Source organism: Talpa occidentalis, unplaced genomic scaffold (genome assembly GCF_014898055.3).
Source record: "Talpa occidentalis isolate TD23 unplaced genomic scaffold, MPIMG_talOcc4v2.1 talOcc4.7, whole genome shotgun sequence".
Classification (NCBI taxonomy): Eukaryota; Metazoa; Chordata; class Mammalia; order Eulipotyphla; family Talpidae; genus Talpa; species Talpa occidentalis.
The window spans coordinates 113998560-114019443 of record NW_023605083.1 but is presented as its reverse complement, the minus strand read 5'-3'; the positions used below and the strand labels follow the sequence as shown (position 1 = coordinate 114019443).

Below are 20884 nucleotides of genomic sequence, written 5' to 3'. Positions count from 1 at the left end.
GATCTAGGTTTTATTATTTCTATTTCATGAATGAGAACACAGAAGCTTGGAGAGCCCAACAAGTTGTTGCCCAAATCACATAGCTAATAAGTGGCACACTGAAATGAGTCTGATTCTACAACACCACAGCTTTGTGCGATATCACATTATTTTTGTGAATAGAATGCATAAAAGCAGACTGAATTAAAATTGAAACAAGTGTTCATTAATTGACCTAGTAAAGGTCAACAGTACCACTATTGCAAAAGCAGGTACACTTATAATTAAAGGGATGGATCATAGTTAATCATTGTGTGGACAAAATTGTGCAATGAAAACAGCCCTGAATAAGGTTTAATAACCTAGACTTTGATCACAACTATATTACCTCCAGCTGTTGCCTTGTTGAAGTCATTTACCAGCTTTGCGCCTTAGGTCTCCATACAGGAAAGAAATCACATCTGTCCTGCAGGTCCATTTATCTTAGAGAATTATGATGAGGAGCAAATAAAATATCATATTTTGCAAGCATTTTAAAAACTGAAAGCAGCTATTTGTAGCTAAAGGATAATTAATTCTAAGCCCCAGACTTTTTTTCCCCACTCTACACTCTGAAACATTTCTATCATAAAATTTTTGCTTACTCTCTTCTTTTTGTCTTAATTATATTAATGTGATTACAGTTCATCCCAGGGTGTTTTTCTCAGTCCCATTTAGAATTAATTTAAAAGAGATGGTCTCTTTCAAGATATATTCCAAGTAGTATAGTAGAAATTTCTCTGGGGATATCAGAAAATCTGTTCTGCTACAATCCGGCTATGGGAACATGTGGAGATAATTTTCCTTCTCTCAGTCTCAATTTCTATATCTGTAAAATAATTTGAATTAAATATTGTCTTTAATCCTTTCCAACTGTTGCATTTTATGATTATTTGCTCTTCTGAAATCAACATCATGTGTGAAACATGATTTGATCATCCCTCTTCTTTCCAACTAGGTTCTTTATTTTCTTGTCCCTGAAATGAGTCTGAGAAAGGTTGTACATATTACACTACATTCTGTATTTATGTATCCTTATTGAAATCTCCCTTAAATGTTAGAATCCACATTCTCACTGTTGACAGATTTAAAAAACATACTTGCATTTTTCATACCACCTTTTGTCAGTTGGCAGCTGATAGGAAATTTCAGGGGAAAAATGATCATCTTAAACAGCAGGCACTTTCTTTAATTCAGGGAATAAAAGTTACACTGATTTTTTTAAAAAGGGGATTTGAAACCAGCATGAATCTCCACTCAAAGCTCAGACAGATGGATGAACCAATGGGCTTCTTGTGATCACCTCTGCAAACCATACATCAAGGGGGTAGGAAATGAATGATTTGAATTACTTATAGTTTCAAACAGATCTAGAAATTAAATCTATTTACATGTGAAAAAAGTTTAATCCCACCTTTCGCTGCTTTAACAGGAGTCTACTTTCCTTGATGTTGGACAAAATTATTTCGCTCTATATTTAAATTAGAATATTTATTTCTGGAAATCCTTTGTTAAGTGTAAAAACAACTCATTAAAGTTTGTCCAAAGAATAATGAAAAGCATGGGAGGTGGGTTTGAAATTCATATTCTCTATAAGAAGCCAGAGGATTTTAACCCAGATAAAATAAAGACTTAAAGGAACCTTCACACTGGTCATCAATTACTTAACACAATATATTCTATTTTATTCAGGAAGACAGAGCAGATAGACAGAAGGAACATAAGGGAAGAGAAATTGGCTGAATGGCACAGAGAAGCTTCCAAATGACCAAGCACCCCTGTATTAGAAGACATCCTCCCAGAAGTGCACTGACTAGGCTGGAATATGTGTAATCAGAGTGGATAACATCTATTGGACATGGTTGAGAAATAAGAAGGGTACCTTACATCATTAAGATTCCTCCCTTTGTCTGAGTTACTCACAAGTGACCTTCAAAATCAATAGCTTAGTAAAACCACCACCTCTATTGCAGAGAAAGTATAACTTTCATTGCACATTTGTAAACATGAAACTAATACCCAATCAATATGTGGCCCACTTATGAGCACTCATTTTTGTTTTGAACTAATGATGTCTTTTACACAGAGGAACTTAGGTCCTCAGATCTTCCATCACACAATTTTCTTCTCACTTTTCCCTTAAAGACTCTGCATTCTACAGATAGATGCTGAATGGAGGTCTTGAAATAGCAACTGGATGAGGGAGGTTTCATTCCAGGCCATGATGGACTGGGAGGGACCAGATTACCACCTGGATAATGAAAAAAAAACTGGAACAGAAACTAAAAATGGATTTCAGACATTGAACAACACTCTGCACAGCTCAGTGATGCCCGAAAGAAGGAAAACAAACAAGATGAGCTGTGTGAGTGGCTCAGGTCACTGCCTGATAAATGTCTCCAGGCCAAAGCATGGGCAGGGAGAACCCACATAGGACCTGTGGACCTCACTGAGTTGACAAGACAGAATTCAGAGTTTGAAGAGGCTATGGTGACTAGGAACTATGACAATGTTCTTACAGCAGAGTCTAGACCAAGGGGGCAGAAGTCCCCTTTGAGTCCTTGGCTGAGTCTTCATCCCAGCGTGCATGAGAAGCAACTAGCCAAAGCCAGAGGGGAACAAACATGGGAATGAAGTTGTTACAACAATTCCTGGGAGTAGCTTGTATTCCCAACATGCAAAGAGGAAACACGCAGGTATATAATGCACAGAATATCAGGTAGAACCCAGAAAAAGGTACGGCCTTGGCAGCAGAGCTAAATTAACCCTAGAGGATAAAGGTTTCTCTGGCAAAGTTTCAAATGAGCCAGAAGTTTCCAAGTAACTTAACTGTGTGCTGGAACAAAATTCAGCTCTAGCAAGGAAATATAACAAAATCCAATTACCAAAATGCAAAATTTGTAGTTATCTGGCATCAATTCAAATTGGCAAGTCATACAAAGAAGCAGGAGAAAATAAACTATGCCCAAGAGAAAACTCAAGCAACAGAAACAAATACAGAAAAAACATAAATGATAGAATTAACAGACAAAAACACCTTTGATATTAAAACATGTACTATAATTCTTTTCTGTATATTCAGGGGGCAAAGGAAAACCTGAGCATGAAAAGAAAGTGGAAGTATACAAAAGGCTAGAAATGAAAAACAAAATATCTGAAATGAAGTGGGGAGATTAACAGCACTTCAGGAAATTAACAGCAGATTATACACTGCAGAAGAAAAAAATCCATGGATTGGAAGAAATAGCAGTAGAATCTGTCAATTGCTAAGCTTAGAGAAAAAAATAATCATGTAAAAAACTGCACAGAACCTCAATAACTTTTGAAACAATATTAAGTAGTATAAGACACATATAACTACTAGACTCTGGAAAATGAGGTAGCTGAAAGGGTGTTGGTAAAAATGTAAAGAAACAATGATCAAGAACTTGTAAAAATTTATGATAGCCAACAAACCCCAAAGCTCAGTGAACTGTGAGTAGTTGAGCATCAAGAAAACCACAATGAAAAGCATCATAACTAAATTGATGACAAGCACTGATAAAAAGTGTCCAGAGGGGCAAAAACGCATTCTATGAGGAGAAACAAAGATAAAAATGACAATGAGCTTATTTGAAACAAAGTAAGCCGGACCTCCCCAGTAGCCCAGCGGTTGAGCGCTGGGTTGCGAAGCTGCCCGCAGCCTCTGCAGAGCCGGTTCAATCCCCGGCTGCCGGGCGAGAGTCCCACATGGCACGCAGACCTCTCCTGCCGCCCGCTGCTCCCCTCAGCAGTGTACTTCGGTTCTTCTGCCTGTTCTGTTCCCTGCTCTGGCTCTGGTGAATTCTCTCACCCTCCCATGCTTCTGACTGTACCCAGTGCTTGTATAAGTAAATAAATAAAGCTGGAGAAAATTACTAAAAAGAACATATTAAAAAAAGTGACTCTAGGATATATGTGCATAAACATCATTTAAAAAAATAAAACAGGGGGACTGCCTGCCGGCCTGGGTTGCTGAAGTGGGAGCCGCTGGCCGAGCTGCCATCTCGTCTCTGCTGCTTCGCTTCCCGGCTCCCTGTTGACGGACAGGGCGGCAGGGCCGCGGATTGTCAGATAGCTGGATTGTCAGATAGAAGGAGCTGAAAATTGATATACAAGAAGCAAGAAGAACACCAAACTTCCACGACGAAAGGAAAAATACAGCAAGACACATAATAGTAAAGCTCCCAAGAATCCAGGACAAGGAAAAAATAATGAAGCTGACAAGAGGGAAGAAACAGATAACATTCAAAGGAAAACCAATCAGGCTGACATCAGACTTCTCCGAAGAAACACTACGGGCAAGGAGAGAGTGGAGGGACATCGTCAACAGACTCCAAGAAAACAGATGCCACCCAAGAATACTCTATCCCGCAAAGCTCTCCTTCCTCTATGAAGAAAGAATAAGGACCTTCCCAGACAAATAGAAACTCCGGAATTTTATTACGACTAAACCCACACTCCAAAAAAATACTACAAGGAATCCTAAAGCCAGAACCTCAGAGGGATGAATAACAACGAAAGAAGGCCAAAAAAATAATAGTAATAAAAAAGTTATTAAAAGAATAAATAAAATCAAAGGAAAGACAAACACAATGGCAAATACAGATGCTAACATAACATATCAATATTAACTCTAAATGTAAATGGACTAAACTCTTCAATAAAAAGACACAGAGTTGCAGCCTGGATTAAGAAACAAAACCCAACCTTTTGCTGTCTCCAGGAAACACATTTAGCTACAAAAGATAAAAATAGACTCAAAGTTAAAGGATGGAAAACAATCCTACAAGCAAATGGACCAAAAAAGAAAGCAGGAACAGCTATACTTATATCAGATAAAACAGATTTCAAACTCAAAAAAATAAAAAGAGACCCCCAATGGTCACTACATTATGATCAAGGGGACAATACTTCAAGAAGAAATAACACTCATTAACATATACTCACCAAACGAAAGAGCACCAAAATATATCAGACAACTGTTGTCATCTCTGAAAACAGACATCAGAGAACACACATACGTAGTGGGAGACTTCAACACACCACTATCAACAATGGATAGAACAACAAGATAAAAAATAAGTAAAGAAACTAAAGCTCTAAATAAGGACCTAGAGCATTTGGGCTTAACAGACATCTATAGAACACTAAACCCAAATAAAACGGAGTACGCATTTTTCTCAATCGCACACAGATCATTCTCCAGGATCGATCACATACTGGGGCACAAGACAAACATCAACAGATACACCAAGATTGAAATCATACCAACCATCTTTTCTGACCATGAAGGTATCAAACTAGAAATAAACCATAAAAAGAAGGCAAGGAACTATCCTACCTCATGGAGATTAAAAACCACACTACTGGAAGACCACTGGACTAATGAGGAGCTAAAAGAAGAAATTAAAAAATTCTTTGAATTGAATGACAAGGAGGACACCAATATCCTAAATGTATGGGATGCAGCAAAAGCAGTAATAAGAGGAAAATATATAGCAATAGAAGCTCACATCAAGAAACAAGAAAGAACTCAAAGAAACAACCTAATCTCGAAGCTCAAAGATCTAGAAAAAGAACAACAAAAAAACCCCAAAACCAGTAGAAGAAAAGAAATAATAAAAACCAAAGCAGAAATAAATTAAATTGAAACTAAAAAAACAATCCAAAAGATCAATGAAACCAAGAGCTGGTTCTTCGAAAAAATAAATAAAATAGACAAACCCCTAGCCAGGCTCACTAAGGAAAAAAGGGAGAAAGCACAATAAACAGGATAATAAATGAAAGAGGAGAAATCACAACAGACACAGCAGAAATCAAAATAATAATCAGTAACTACTATGAACAGTTATATGGAAACAAGTTCAACAATCTAGAGGAGATGAACAAATTCCTACAACTCTACAATCAAAGCTAGATAAAAAAGAAATATAACACCTAAACAGACCAATTACAAGCAGCAAAATTGAAATGGTAATCAAAAACCTCCCCAAAAACAAAAGCTCAGGACCTGATGGATTTACAAATGAATTCTACCAAACATTCAGAGATGAATTAGTGCCTATCCTTCACAAACTCTTCCAAAAAATTGAGAAGGAAGGGACAATACCAAACACATTCTATGAAGCCAACATTACACTAATACCAAAACCAAACAAGGACAACACTAAAAAGGAAAACTACAGGCCAATCTCCCTAATGAACACTGATGCAAAAATCCTCAATAAAATTTTAGCTATCAGAATCCAACAATGTATCCATAAGATAATTCACCACGACCAAGTAGGATTCATTCCAGGGACACAAAGATGGTTTAACATCCGAAAATCAATCAATGTTATCCAACACATCAACAAAAAGAAATATAAAAACCATATGATAATATCAATAGATGCTGAGAAAGCTTTCGACAAAGTGCAACACCCATTCATGATAAAAGCCCTTGAAATTCTTGGGATACAAGGAACATACCTCAACATCATAAAGGCCATCTATGACAAGCCAACAGCCAGTATCATTCTCAATGGTGAAAAGCTGAAAGCAATTCCATTAAGATCTGGAAAAAGACAAGGATGTCCACTCTCACCACTGCTTTTCAATATAATACTGGAAGTCCTAGCCAGAGCAATAAGACAAGAGAAAGACATCCAAGGAATCCAAATAGGAAAAGAAGAAGTCAAACTATCACTATTTGCAGATGATATGATAATATACATAGACAACCCCAAAAACTCCACAGAAAAACTAATTCAACTCATCAATCAGTTCAGTAAAGTGGCAGGATACAAAATCAACACGCAAATGTCAGTAGCCTTCCTATACACAAACAATAAATCTGAAGAAGAAGAAATCAAAAAAACCAACCCTTTTTTTATTGAAACAAAAAAAATCAAATATTTGGGAATAAATCTAACAAAAGAGGTAAAGGATCTATACAAAGAAAACTATAAAACACTGTTAAAAGAAATAGAAGAAGACACAAAGAAATGGAAAGACATGGCCTGCTCATGGATTGGAAGAATAAACATTATTAAAATGGCCATCCTTCCAAAAGCAATATACAGATTCAATGCTATTCCAATCAAAATTTCAATGTCATTCTTCAAAGAAATAGAACAATTATTGATGAAATTCATATGGAATCACAAAAAACCCTGAATAGCCACAGCTCTCCTGAAAAAAAAAAAGAAGGGAATGGAGGCATCACACTCCCAGACTTCAAACTATACTACAAAGCCATAATCATCAAAACTGCATGGTATTGGAACAAGAACAGACATACAGACCAATGGAATCGAATAGAAAATCCAGAAATAAACCCACAGATTTATGGTCAACTAATCTTTGACAAAGGAGCAAAGACTATGCATTGGAGCAAAGAAAGTTTGTTCAATAAATGGTGCTGGGAAAACAGGGTCGCTACATGCAAAAGAATGAAGCTTGACCACTACCTCACACCATACACAAAAATCAACTCAAAATGGATTAAAGAACTAGACATAAGACCTGAAACCATAAAATATATAGAAGGAAATATAGGCGAAACACTACGTGATTTGCACCTCAAAGACATCTTTACAGACACATCACCCAAAGCAGTGATAGTGAAGGCAAAGATAAACAGCTGGGACTACATCAAATTAAAGAGCTTCTGCACAGCAAAAGAGACAATAACAAAAACAAAGAGAAACCCCACCAACTGGGAGAACATTTTTGCACCCAACACTAATGATAAAGGACTGATCACAAAAATCTGCAAAGAGCTGATGAGACTCAACAATAACAAAGAAAATAACCCAGTCAAAAAATGGGCAGAAGAGCTAAAAAGAAACTTCTCTGAAGAGGAAATGCAAATGGCCAACAGGCATATGAAAAAATGTTCAACATCACTTGTCATCAGGGAAATGCAAATCAAAACTACCATGAGATACCATCTTACACCAGTGAGAAATGGACATATTAAAAAAACTAGCAACAACAAATGTTGGCGAGGGTGTGGAGAAAAAGGAACTCTTCTGCACTGTTGGTGGGAGTGCAAACTGGTCCAACCACTGTGGAAAGCTGTGTGGAGATTTCTGGACCTACTAAACATAGAGCTTCCATATGATCCAGCAATTCCACTCCTAGGTATTTACCCAAAGGACACAGAAACATCAATTCCAAAGAGCACCTGCACCCCTATGTTTATAGCAGCACTGTTTACAATAGCTAAGCTTTGGAAACAACCCAAATGCCCAAAAATAGATGACTGGATCAAGAAGATGTGGTACATATATACCATGGAATATTACTCAGCATTCAAAAAAGATAAACACATGCAATTTGCAGCAACATGGATGGCGCTGGAAGGGATCATGCTCTGCGAAATAAGCCAAAAAGAAAAAGAAAAATACCGGATGGTCTCACTCATAGCAGGAATCTAGAAAACTTAAATAAGGGACCAGGAAAATGAATAAGAAAGTGAAAATCAAAATCAACAAAAAACTATGAACCAGAGACACTTTTAGGGGGGCGGGGGCGGGAGGGGAGGGATTGGGGTCAGAATGGGGGGGCTGCAATTGTATGGGGAACATAAAAATAAAGTTTATTATTTAAAAAAAAATAAAAAAAAATAAAAGCTAGTAGGAGCCTGGGCTGGTAGGAAACATCTATCTACAATGCATCAGACTTCTCCTCTTGGACATTCTTTGTAAGCTGACAGCAGCGTAGTACCTAGAAGAATCTGAAGGAAGGTAATTTGAAACCAGAATTCTATCACCAAACAATCAATCATTCAAGTGTAAGGTCAAAGAAAGATCTTTTATTGGACATCTGAGGATCCAAAAAACAATCATTCATATTCCTTTCCTGAAAGAAAAAAAAAAAGGAAAACTTAAATATGGGGCTCAGCAAATCATAAAGTGAATTTAAGAGTATACCTCAATGGAAGAGCGAGTCAAAATAATCCATGGGGTAAACAAACACACAAATGAAAACAAGAATCCAGTGTGTACAACAAGCTTAAATGCAGCCAATCTGCATCAGAACAAAACATTAGAGGGTTCCAAGAAGAGTATCTTCAAGAAAAATTTGCTGCAATCATACAAAATGAATAAACATCAGGAAGTATAGCTATACTCTCTTATTGATGTATGAGAGCATGCCACCTTATGAATTAAAATGTGATATATATCTTATTTTTATATTGAAATGAAGGCATAATTTCTTCTGATTAACCTGGATAACACTTCCCAGGACAAATAAATGCAAGAAAGGCATGAGGCATGTTTCTGGGCAACTGCAGCAGTTAGATCATTATGGGGAGGGGGAAGGAATCAAAAGAAAGAGAAGGCAACCCTCCAAGAGTAAGGCAGGCAGCCAGAAATAAAACACAGAAGAGTTTGTAATTGATATTAGCTACATCCATTGACATCCCAGTACTCAAAGATGGGGGAGACAGAGTGGTTCAAAGACTTGGCAAGTGAGGACAAAACTTGGCAGAGGTCAGAACTAGCTCACATAAAATAGGTGGTGGCCTCCATGCTGTGAGAATAGCTGAGAAGGCAGAGGCTCTGCAACATGATCCACAGAAGTGATGGGAGGAAGAGCAGGCACAGAAAACCACAAAGGAGCCTTCAGTTCTAGAAACTATTGATCTAGAAACATGCACTTTTCCGGAATGGAAGAGAAAGTGTTTGAAAGGAGCATAATTGGTGATAAGAGTCTAGACTGAAGAGAAGCCAGGGGTCTGGGACTTGTGTACCAATTCTCTTCAGTAAGGGGAGAAGTCAGCTTGCAGTGTAGTTGAGAGCTGATACGCAAACATCATCATGGCCTCCATGGGCTTCATTCATGAGGAAACCTGGAGTGGGTTGGGGGAGAAAGGAAGCCCCCTCCAGACATTATCATTACTCTTAAGACCCTGTAATCTAGGATGGAGTTGGAGAAGGGAATTGGCTCCCTCTTAATATGAAATCTTCAAAATAAGGGTGTCTCATGTTGGATACTGCTGGAAGCTTTCGTTAGAGTTTGCCCTTTAGAGAATGTTACAGAATTTTATGTTCCTAACAAAATCCACAGGTACCTCCCTGTCATCTTTTTAGGTATAAGAAGCAGGCTTCCTGGTGGGGTGATGATTTTGCAGCTTTTGATTCTCTTCCACCTGACAAAAAGGTACAACCTGAAGGGGAAGCATCCTGCTGTGTATTCTGTAAACAATCCCATAATCACACAACAACTCAGTGAGCAGTATTTACCCTTAAAAGGTTCCTCCCAACAGCTCACCAAGCTGCTTTCCAATGAAGTTGCAGCATGTCTTTCAAATGGAAAGCTTTGACATGAGGAGGGAAGAGTGGATTCTCAGCTAGCTGGGAAGCCAGGAGGCAATGAGGTCAGCACTGGGGATGTTAACACAGTTGGCTTCACTTAGAGAAACCCCTGTTTCATAGTGAGAAGGCAGCCATGAGTGCTACTTTGGGGCTGCCCACTTCTTGCATGCATTCTCAATGAATGTAAGGTTACCCCTGAAACAAAGCCTGTATACAGTGGCATACCTAAAGTTTCTGATTCTGGAGCAGATTGTTTACAAATATTCGCTCTCTCAATAGCACCAGTATTTTCAGTAATAATCACACAATAAAAACAATCAATTTTCTTTAGTTTTAAAATAAATGACTATAACATTTCAATGGCAAACACATTATTCAGATTTAATAAAAGTTTGTGTAAGAGCTGACAATTGCACTTACCAAACACAAATGTTGAATATTATATCTTCAGTGTTTTTAATTTTAATTGCAAAACATACTTCAAATAGTCACACAGAATGTCACAATTAAGGTAATTCAGGGCATCCCTGGTGGCACAACGGGTTAGGATGCAACCTATGAAGCTAGCCACAGCCACTGTAGCATGAGTTCGATCCCCAGCCAGGGAGCTACCCACATGGCACAGCAGACCTCTCCTGACTCACCCGCTGCTACCCTCAGCAGTGTATTTCAGTTGATCTGCCTGTTCTGTTCCCCCTCTGTCTCTGGTGAATCCTCTCACCCCCCACAACTCTGGCCTGTACCCCAGTTCTTGTATGTATAAATAAATAAATCTTTTTAAAAAATAAAATAATTCAGGGCCTCCCCGGTGGCGCAGCGGTTGAGCGCTGGGTTGTGAAGCTGCCCACAGCCTCTGCAGCGCCAGTTCGATCCCCGGCTGCTCCCCAGCCACCGGAGGAGGGTCCCACATGGCGCACAGACCTCTCCTGCCACCCGCTGCTCCCCTCAGCAGTGTACTTCGGTCCTTCTGCCTGCTCTGCTCCCCACTCTGGCTCTGATGAATATTCTCACCCTCCCGCGCTTCTGACTGTACCCAGTGCTTGTATAAATAAATAAATAAATCTTAAAAAAAAAATCAAAAATAATAATTCAACTTCTGTTTCTTTGTGTTTACAACCACAGTGCTATCCTTGTTTATTTGGAATCAATTGTTTAAATTCAGGAATATGCAGTATGAAGACCTAAGACAGGGACTGCCTTACAATATACCCCATCAATTCTGAGCCCTTAGGAAGGTTCCTCCTGTAACAAACAGGTACAGCTGAGTCCCTGCGTATTACAGGCTAACTGATAACTGAGACTGCCCCCATTCTGTGTAGAACATGGTGCTTGTTAAAGGATAAGTAACACAATTGTGCTAACTTGATGATTACACATCTATTATTAAAACCTAACAGTAACCACAGAAACTGCTTAGAGCTTAGATCAATAAGATAATTTTTCAGGGATAAGTATTTTATCAATGGCATTTTTAGAACTTACAGCACCTGGGAATTATGAACACCAGCTAAAATGTCTGGTGGTGTCATGGGTTTCATTATTGCTAGTAAATTCTCTGCAGACAATGTGCACCCTTACTGTCTGTGCCCAGAGTGGACTGCCACTGAGCTTCCACTGGTACCCTGGAGGCTAGAGGTCTTAAAGCTCCAGAAGTAGTCTCAGCTGGTGGACTGGCTAGAGCCAGCTGTGCTGATGGCACCAGGAACTGGTGTGAAGCACCAGAAAAGTTGTGTGCCTACTAGAAGTCATGGTGCAAATGCCCATCCACCTGACTACTGAATGGACGACACCTGATCCAAACCAGCCCTCACTGTGGTGAAGATGTATGGAGGTTTGGCATGCACTTGTGCGCAAGTTGTATCTTTACACACAATGTGCCATTGTTAGCGTAGCTTTAGGAGGTTTTTATTGTCTCCATGGCTTAGAAGGATGTACTATGAACTCAGAATAGTACCACAACTCAATAGATCTCTTCCCTGTGATCGTAATTAGTCTAAAGCAAGAGTATAATAACAAAAATAACAATTCCTTTGTATAATTTCAATCTATAAGGCATATCTAGGCCTAGTATATAATCACATGTAACATATAATTGTATGCATTTCATAAAATACATATAATACTTTTATTTTTACAAAAAATATCTGAGATATAGGTTTTACTGACCTTTTAACAAATAAGTAATTGGGAACTCTGAGAATTTAGGCAATTTCCAAACAATATACAATCTGCCGGTGAAGAAGCAGAATACACACATGACCTCTGAGTCAAGTGCACAGACCATTACACAGCTCTGAGTTGATAATAACTAGGGAGAGTCAAAAAGGAGAAATATGAGTGTTCACTGCTTACAAGAAGTTTACACCTGTTATTTAGTGGTAGGTCAGATCCCACTACATCTAATCCAACAGCAATGCCATCTTGTCCATCCATCATCGACCATCAGTAGATTCCTTTATCCTGTAAGACCTATCTCAGGAGAAGTCTTCTCATGCAAAGCCTCTTTTCACTCCAAAGGCAGAGTGAGATGCTTTCTTTCTCCATTGTCTCACCTGTCCTATCTCACATCCCTTACTGGGCAATCCTGAAATCCCTGTTTTGCACATCTGTCTCTATAAACATTTCTGTGAGCTCCTTAGTATCAGCAGTTTTAGTTTATTCTTGTTTGTAGCCATGGTGTCTAGCATGGTGTTTGGCACCTACCCAGTACAGAGTAAATTTTAATCTTTCTACATGCCAATTTCTGGGAAAAATATAACCTAAGGTATTTATAACTGAAGGTGAGTCGGTGTAATACCACTCTCCTATATTGACAAGAATATACTCTTGAGATATGAGATCAGAAATCTGGAGAGACACACTAACATCACTGACTGCATTTCCAAACACTGATGGTGAGAATATAATAAAATTACCTTAGAAATTAAATCAATATTCTATTTCTTAATGCTACTAAATATATCACCGAAACCAATCTTATATCACATTAGTAAACTCTCAGAGAATACTGGAGCTTGAAAGGGTGCTTGAAAACTGCAGCTCAATATTTTGATTTATACAAGAGGAAATCAAGACTCTGAGTTAATAAATGGCTTGCCTAAGATTTCATATATGGTTAGAGGAAGAGCCAACCCGCTGAGCATATTCAGATACTCTGTGCTGCTTCTGTGAGCCAAATGAGGAAGTAGATCAGTAATGACAAAGACCAGGCCAGGGACAGAGTATCAGGACACTCACCTACCCATTTCTGCTCAAGGAAACTCAATACCTAAAACAAGAATCTAGTGACTACTCACTGCTTCCAAGAGCAAAGGGTTATTCCCTCGACCAATAAATATGACACAGGACTCTCTAAGTGCAAATTTTATCCCTCAGAGAAATTAATGTTCTAAGCATAAGCAAGGTTTACATATACTTTTTTTTTTAAGATTTATTTATTTATGCATACAAGAACTGGGGTACAGGCCAGAGATGTGGGGTGAGAGGACTCACCAGAGAAAGAGTGGGGAGCAGAACAGGCAGATGGACTGAAGACACTGCTGAGGGGAGCCACAGGCGAGAGAGGAGAGGTCTGCTGTGCCACGTGGGTATCTCCCTGGCTGGCCAAGAATTGAACCAGTACTTCAGAGAGTGCAGACAGCTTCACAGCCCTGCACTCAACCCACTGCGCCACTGGGGAGGCCCCTGATATCTACTTGACACCAATGTCAGCAGAGTTTATTGGTTGCAGGTAGGGTAGGAGGTCAGGAGGATGTGGAGAGCTAACACCTGGGCTGAGCTGATGGCTGAAGGCAGAGATATGCCAGGACAAAAGCTTGAGCAGGGAGAGGCATCAGAAGCCACAGTTTTAGACCAGGAAGATGAGTCAGACAGGAAATGGTTAGAAGAGCAGTTTGGGTGGCACCTGGATGAGGGCTGCTGTCCTCACGTAAACTCTATGTATCTTCTTCTGCCCACCTAACTGCTTCTTTCCTAGGCCATGTATAAGATCCCTTCCTCTTCCGATGGAGAAGGAACAGCCAATAGGAGCTAAGGTCTTCAGTCCTGTAACTGCCAAAAAACCTGAATTCCACCAAGGATCTGCATGAACTTGGCTGTTGGAGATAAAACAACTGAATTTCCAGCTTTAAAACCCTGTAGCCAACAGGCATATGAAAAAATGTTCAACATCACTTGTAATCAAGGAAATGCAAAACTACAATGAGATAACATCTTACACCAGTGAGAACGGCACAAATTAAAAAAAAACTAGCAACAACAAATGTTGGTGAGGTTGTGGAGAAAAAGGAACTCTCCTGCCCTGCTGGTGGGAGTGAAAAATGGTCCAACCACTATAGAAAGCTGTATGGAGATTCCTCAACCTACTAAAGATAGAGCTTCCATATGATCCAGCCATTCTACTCCTAGGTATTTACCCAAAGGACACAAGAACATTAATTCAAAAGGGCACCTGCACCGCTATGTTTATAGCAGCACTATTTACAATAGCTAAGCTATGGAAACAATCCAAATGCCCAAAAATAGATGACTGGATCAAGAAGATGTGGTGTATATATACAATGGAATATTACTCAGCAATCAAAAAGATTAACTCATGCAATTTGCATCAACACGGATAGAGCTGGAAGGGATCATGCTCAGCAAAATAAGCCAGAAAGAAAAAGAAAAATACTGGATGGTCTCACTCATAGCAGGAATTTAGAAAACCTAAAGAAGGGACCAGAAAAAAGACTAATTATAATAAAGAAAAAGGCAAAATCAACAAGCAACTATAAACCAGAGACACACTATGGGGGCGGGGGAGGAGAGGAGGGATTAGGGTCAAAATAAGGAGGGGGTGCAATTGTATGGGGACTATAACCAAAATGAAAATAAAATAAAATATATTAAAAAAAAAAACCCAACCCTGTGAGACCTCACTGAGAACCCAGCTAAGCTATGTCCAACTTTTGACTCAAGGAAACTGTGAGGTCTTAAAAGTGAGTCAACTGATGCTGTTAAATGCGTGGTGATTCATTATACAGCAATAGAAAGCTGATGTGGGCATCATTTACCATAAGGAGGAATGAAGGGTGTGCATGACCCTGGGCAGGTCATCTTAAACCAACAAGCACAGCACCCCACCATCCAGTCTGCTGCCCATGCAGGAGGCCCGCTGGGAGAAAGAAAGTGTGAGTTCCTTACTAGTGTGTAACAGGAGCTTTTCTTTGCTTTAAGCAAAGAAAATTGACCATTTTGAGCAACACAGGTAATTAGGCATCAGCGCTAACCACAGGTGGTTGCTAATAGGTATAATTACCTTCATCTTCTAACAATCTTGAGGTTTTAAAACCACCCAACAAGGAAGGGGTGGGAAATTGCATGTTGGGAGAGTTTATTAGCCTCAGCAAACCATTTCTACTTTATTTTAAAGAACACCCCAGAGGATAGAGCAGTGAACCAAAGCAACGTCCTAAGCTCATCCTGATCAGAACTGAAGCTGAGATATGCTATCAATCTCATTCAGATGGTTAGAAACTCAGTTTTGTGACCCCTTGATGCCTGTCAGGTCTCAGAGGAAGAGTAAATTGCTTATAACTGTTTACTGTCCTCCCATTACCCCTACTGCCTCCTTGTGGATACTTTAAAGCATGGCCCCCACACTAAGCATGGTCTCCAATCTCTAACCATGTTGCCTCTTCCACTGTGCCCTCCAGCCAGTGAATTTGGCTCTGTTTCTTATGTGTGTCATGCCCATGCATGCCTCTGAGGATGATTTATACCTGGCTTCAAGGGGCAAGGGTTCCTGTGCTGTAATCCAAGTTGATTTGGCAAATATTGAGCCCCTACTGTATGCAAGGGTTGCACTCTGTCCTGGAGGGGCAGTGGGTAGAAGGAGACAAGATCTCTTGAAGCTGGACCTTCTCCAGAGTCCTCACAGCTTCTGCGTTCACATCTCCCTGAATTCTGCACTAGCTTCAATCTCTCTCTCAGCGCCTCATATCTTGAGTGTAAAATCTAAACACCCCACTTGTATGGCCTTCCATGTCCAGGACCCAGTTCCACTCCATGGCCTGAACATCCCTGAGCTCTTCTTGCTCCAATGAGTTTATCCCTTCCTAGCCTCTTGGCCTTTGCCCATCTTGCTTGTCTTTACAGCTTACCATTTCTACCCTCCTTCTCCAAGAAGAACAGCACACATTCCTGCTGTGACTGCCTAGGCATTGCCTCTGCTAGGAAGCCTTCTGTGTTCCTCAGACTATGTAGCTCCACACACTTTCCATGGAAATCCTGGAAACATCATTGGTGATAGACATTTACTGACCTCGTCCACCAGCTTCAGTTCCTGGAGGCAACAGTGGGCCTTGTTTTGTGCAATTACCCACCAAGGCTAAGGCCAGCCAGGCTATATAAGCAAGTGTCCAGAGAGAACTTGTTGGACCAGATGGAATATGAGGAATGGAAGAGAGGTTTTTCATCTGCCCTATAGTTTCTTAAAGTTGGAAAAATGTATACCCAAGTGTCATGATTTAAAGTTTTAACATGGAAGCGACCCCCGGATTCTGTCCTGGTTTGCACAGAGAGAAGACAAGCCCCCCATTCAAACACTGCAGATGCTGGAGGTAAGAGGTTGCTGATTAGTTTTATCAAATGTCTATCCCACAAGATTGTAACTCCAAGAATTAGAGACTGTGTTTTTTTGAAATGCCAGTTCCTGGTACAGTGTCTTCTCTAAAAAGAATGTCCAATTTCCCTGCTGTTTTGGGTAAATATAATATGAATAGACAGTGTGTGCCAAAAAGTTGGCACAAGTTTTCCAGAAATGTGTTAAATGTGTATGTTTATGCTAAAATATAAATGTGTTATACACATGTGTGAGAGAGATCTACTGGAATATGCTGCATCCTTCAATAGCATGATTAACCCAATATTTCAGTTTTCACAGTCTTAGTGTAGATGTTTACTATCTCTTTCCTGGATGACTAAAATATCCACCTCATGGGTTGATCTTCCTGCTTCTGATATCCTCACTGAAATGCAGTACATCTCCATTTATGTAGCCATAGCTGGCCTCCTAAGCTACATGCTCAGATGTGCCACTCCAGAACTTAGAAATATCTCATAATTACTCTATTTTAAAAGTGATTTGTCTAAGCTCTTGAACATACATAGATGGTTTCCTGCCCTGGCCCCCGACCACCTTCACGGTCCTCACTCATGACGCTCCATGTTCCTCTTTGCCTGTTAGATGCTGAGAAACACCCAGGTGCCTTTGCCCAGTAGGGGCACCCTCATGCCTTTGGCAGTGCAGGACACTCTGATATTCCTCATTCTCCTCCTTCTTCACCCTGGGTAATCCTGAACCCTGTCAAAACTAGTTCCAACTTCTTCCTTCTCTCCTTGTTTTGAGTACCCTGAATCTGGAAGAATGCTTTTGGCTACAAATGATGAAAGCTGGAGTCTAAGTGGCTCCATTGATAAGAGGCTTGTTACCTCACTTAAGAAAATCAATGCTGGGACAGTTAATTCAATGCTCAAGAGCTGAATTCCTCCCGGTTTTCTGTTCTGCCAACTTCAGTGTGGGTTTTATCCCAGAGTTTGTTCAGCAGACTTCCCACTACCTGGCATGGACTGAAACTGTTTATCTAAGTTTATATCTGCATTAGTGTATTCACCATGGTCTTCAGGGAAACAGACTGTGTGTGTGTGTGTGTGTGTGTGTGCACGCATGCATATGTATTAGATATATATATATATATAAACTATATAGACATGTGAAGCTGGGATAGATTTTAAGGAACTGGATCACAGGATTAAGGAAACTGAAAAATTGAAATACATGGTGTAGGACAGCAGGCTGGAGACCCAGGAAAGAACAGGTATTACAGTTTAAGACTGAAACTTTCTGGAAGCAGAATTCCCTCTTCCTTGGGGGACCTCAGTCATTCACTCTTAACACCTTCAACTGAATGGATGAGGCTCACCAACATCATGGAGGGTAAACTGCTTTACTAAAAATCTACTGATTTCATTGTCAACCTCAACTAAAAGTTATCTTTACAGGAACAGCTAGAATTATGTTTGATCAAATGTCTAAGTATCATGGCCTAACTAAATTGACACATAAAATTAATCATCAGGATGTGTAAATCAATCATTGGTAAGAGTGAAATATCCGTGATTGGTACAGATACTAGCTAAGAATAACCTCCGGGTGCTGGGAAGTCTAAGCATGTGGTTGTGTGGAGGGTGAATCCTCAGATAAAATCAGGGTTCTGCCTGCAAGTCTGCTTATGGTGATGGTGGATGAAGGTGTGGATCTCAGGAGGTCAACAACAATATCAGTTAAACACCAGGCAGGCAGAATCACCATATGGCCTCCTTTATATGTTGTATAAACTCTATTATTAGAATAATTGTTATGTTGAATCACGGATTTATGGATTATCTCCCCCTTAGGCCATTGGTTCACCCTTGAATAAGAACCACTTATCAGTTACCTCTTAATCAGCAGCCCCACACAGTGCATGCCAGGTGACTTGTCCTTGAGATACCAAACTCACCAAAGTGGGGTATTCTGTTGATACATCAACCTGCTTCTTGCCCTCACTATAGAAATCATATCTATTTCTATCAGCCATACATTCTGTTGAAGTCACAGATTCACAACGGTTATGCCAACCGGCAGTTATTTCTAGATACTCTTGTGAAGAATGTAAGGGACGATAAAACTTGTCCAAATAGTCAAGTCACAGGAACTTCTCATTCACACATACATAAACTGAAAATAATCCCAGTAGCAAAGCAAAGGGCAATTTTAATCTTAAATTCGAGCAATGATAATAAAAGATAAAAAGCCCATCATTTGCCCTGAGCACCAACTCAGTTAAAAGTAGGTCATCTGGAGTCTTAGATGTAAGAGCCTCAGGTGCAATTTCTTAATTCACAGATTCTTTTGACTCTTTTTTTTTTTTTTTTTTTTTAACAGAGTTGGCGTTCCCAGAAGTTTGGGAAGTGAAATCCTCAGGTATCAGTTTTCTTGACCAGGCTGCCAGCGGGCTTCAGGCTCTGGGACTGTTAAATGCTGAGGATGAGCAAGTCAGCTGAGTGCCCCTGTAAGGACACTTGGAGCTTTCAAATTCAGGGAGCATTTGCCATGCACCTTCCATGTTCTAGACATCAAGAGAGACCCCACTTAAACATTATTACATTTTCCAGATTTTAGCTCTCTGCCTTTACTCAAGCAGAGAAGTATCAAATATCGAGTCATGTTGTTCCTCATACAATAACGAGTTATTTCAACAGATACTGACCTGTCCTGACTCTCACCAGGCACCAGACATAACCATGAGCACTTTACACGCATTATGTAACTTAATCCTCTCCACATCTCATGAAGCGGATCTGGTCCTTATCTCCACTTTGACAGAGGAGGAAGCTGGGAGGCTGAGAGTGCATAGGCAACTGGCTGATAATCCCCCCATTAGGAGCCCTGGAACCGGGTGCAACTCTGCTCTGTCTGATCCCAGACTTGAGACCTGGACCTCCACATCTCCCTGCTGACTCCCTGCTGAGCAGGTTTTGTCTACATTATCTCATTTAAATCTGGAAATGAGGGTAAATTAAATCCTTTCAAATCAACACATGACAATAAAACTTCTTTACTATGGTTGTCTTAGAAAGAACTTAAGACTTCACACATGTTTAAAGAAAGAATGTGTTAACAGAAGGTGAAATGTAAAAAAGGGTTAGGCAGAAAAGCAAAATTCTGCTGCACCCCTGCAGTCTTATTGATGAGCATTTGAGTCACTATAGAGGGATAATACTAGTTTACGAGACTTAGTATAACCTGGTTGGAAGCCCTCTGATGATCTTACTCCATAATCACAAAGTGTAAAAATATAATTACAAATGCAATTTATGGGTTATCTTGCATATGAGTAGTAGTCTGCTCAGAAAAAAAGAAATACAAGCTTTCTCTCCACTGGAAAGGGCTGTCCCCAGTTGTAATTACAGAATGCCATGGATCTGTATGATGCCAAATGAACATAGCTTGTGTCAGTTCAGTTGTTATAAGGTTACTACTAGGAGCCTGATAATTTCTGGATGAATTAACCAAGTCCAGTTTCTCTATCTATTAGGCCAAAGAATAAATGTCCCATAGTAGATTTATCAAGTTAATAACATCAGTTTATGAGACATTTTTGGCAGTCAGCTGGTTTTTTCCTGGATCACCCACTACTTTGGAAAGTCCCAAGAGGACTTTATTTATTATTGAGGAAAGGGGCCACTCAAATCATGCAATTCACCACCTAGCTCGGCTCATAGGGGGCTACTTACTTGCTTAGCTCTGCACAGCACAACTGATGCAATGAACTTTACAGAAGACAGAAGAGATACAGCAGCCAAGAATGAACAAGGCGACCTGGGAGGCACTGCTCTTTCTACTTGCCACCTACTACAAAGGCCTCATCTGACACTTGGGGTTCTCTATTCTCAGGGCCTTAGTGGAGACCACACACTGGCTTCTCTTGAGAGCTTTATTTCTCACTCTCTCA

The 20884-nt window shown here is 39.9% G+C and overlaps 1 protein-coding gene across 1 annotated transcript in view; it reads right to left on the bottom strand.

The window, feature by feature from the left end:
* CA10 (carbonic anhydrase 10) overlaps positions 1 to 20884 on the bottom strand; it is a 432852-nt gene that overhangs the window by 335328 nt on the left and 76640 nt on the right. The window lies entirely within an intron of this gene.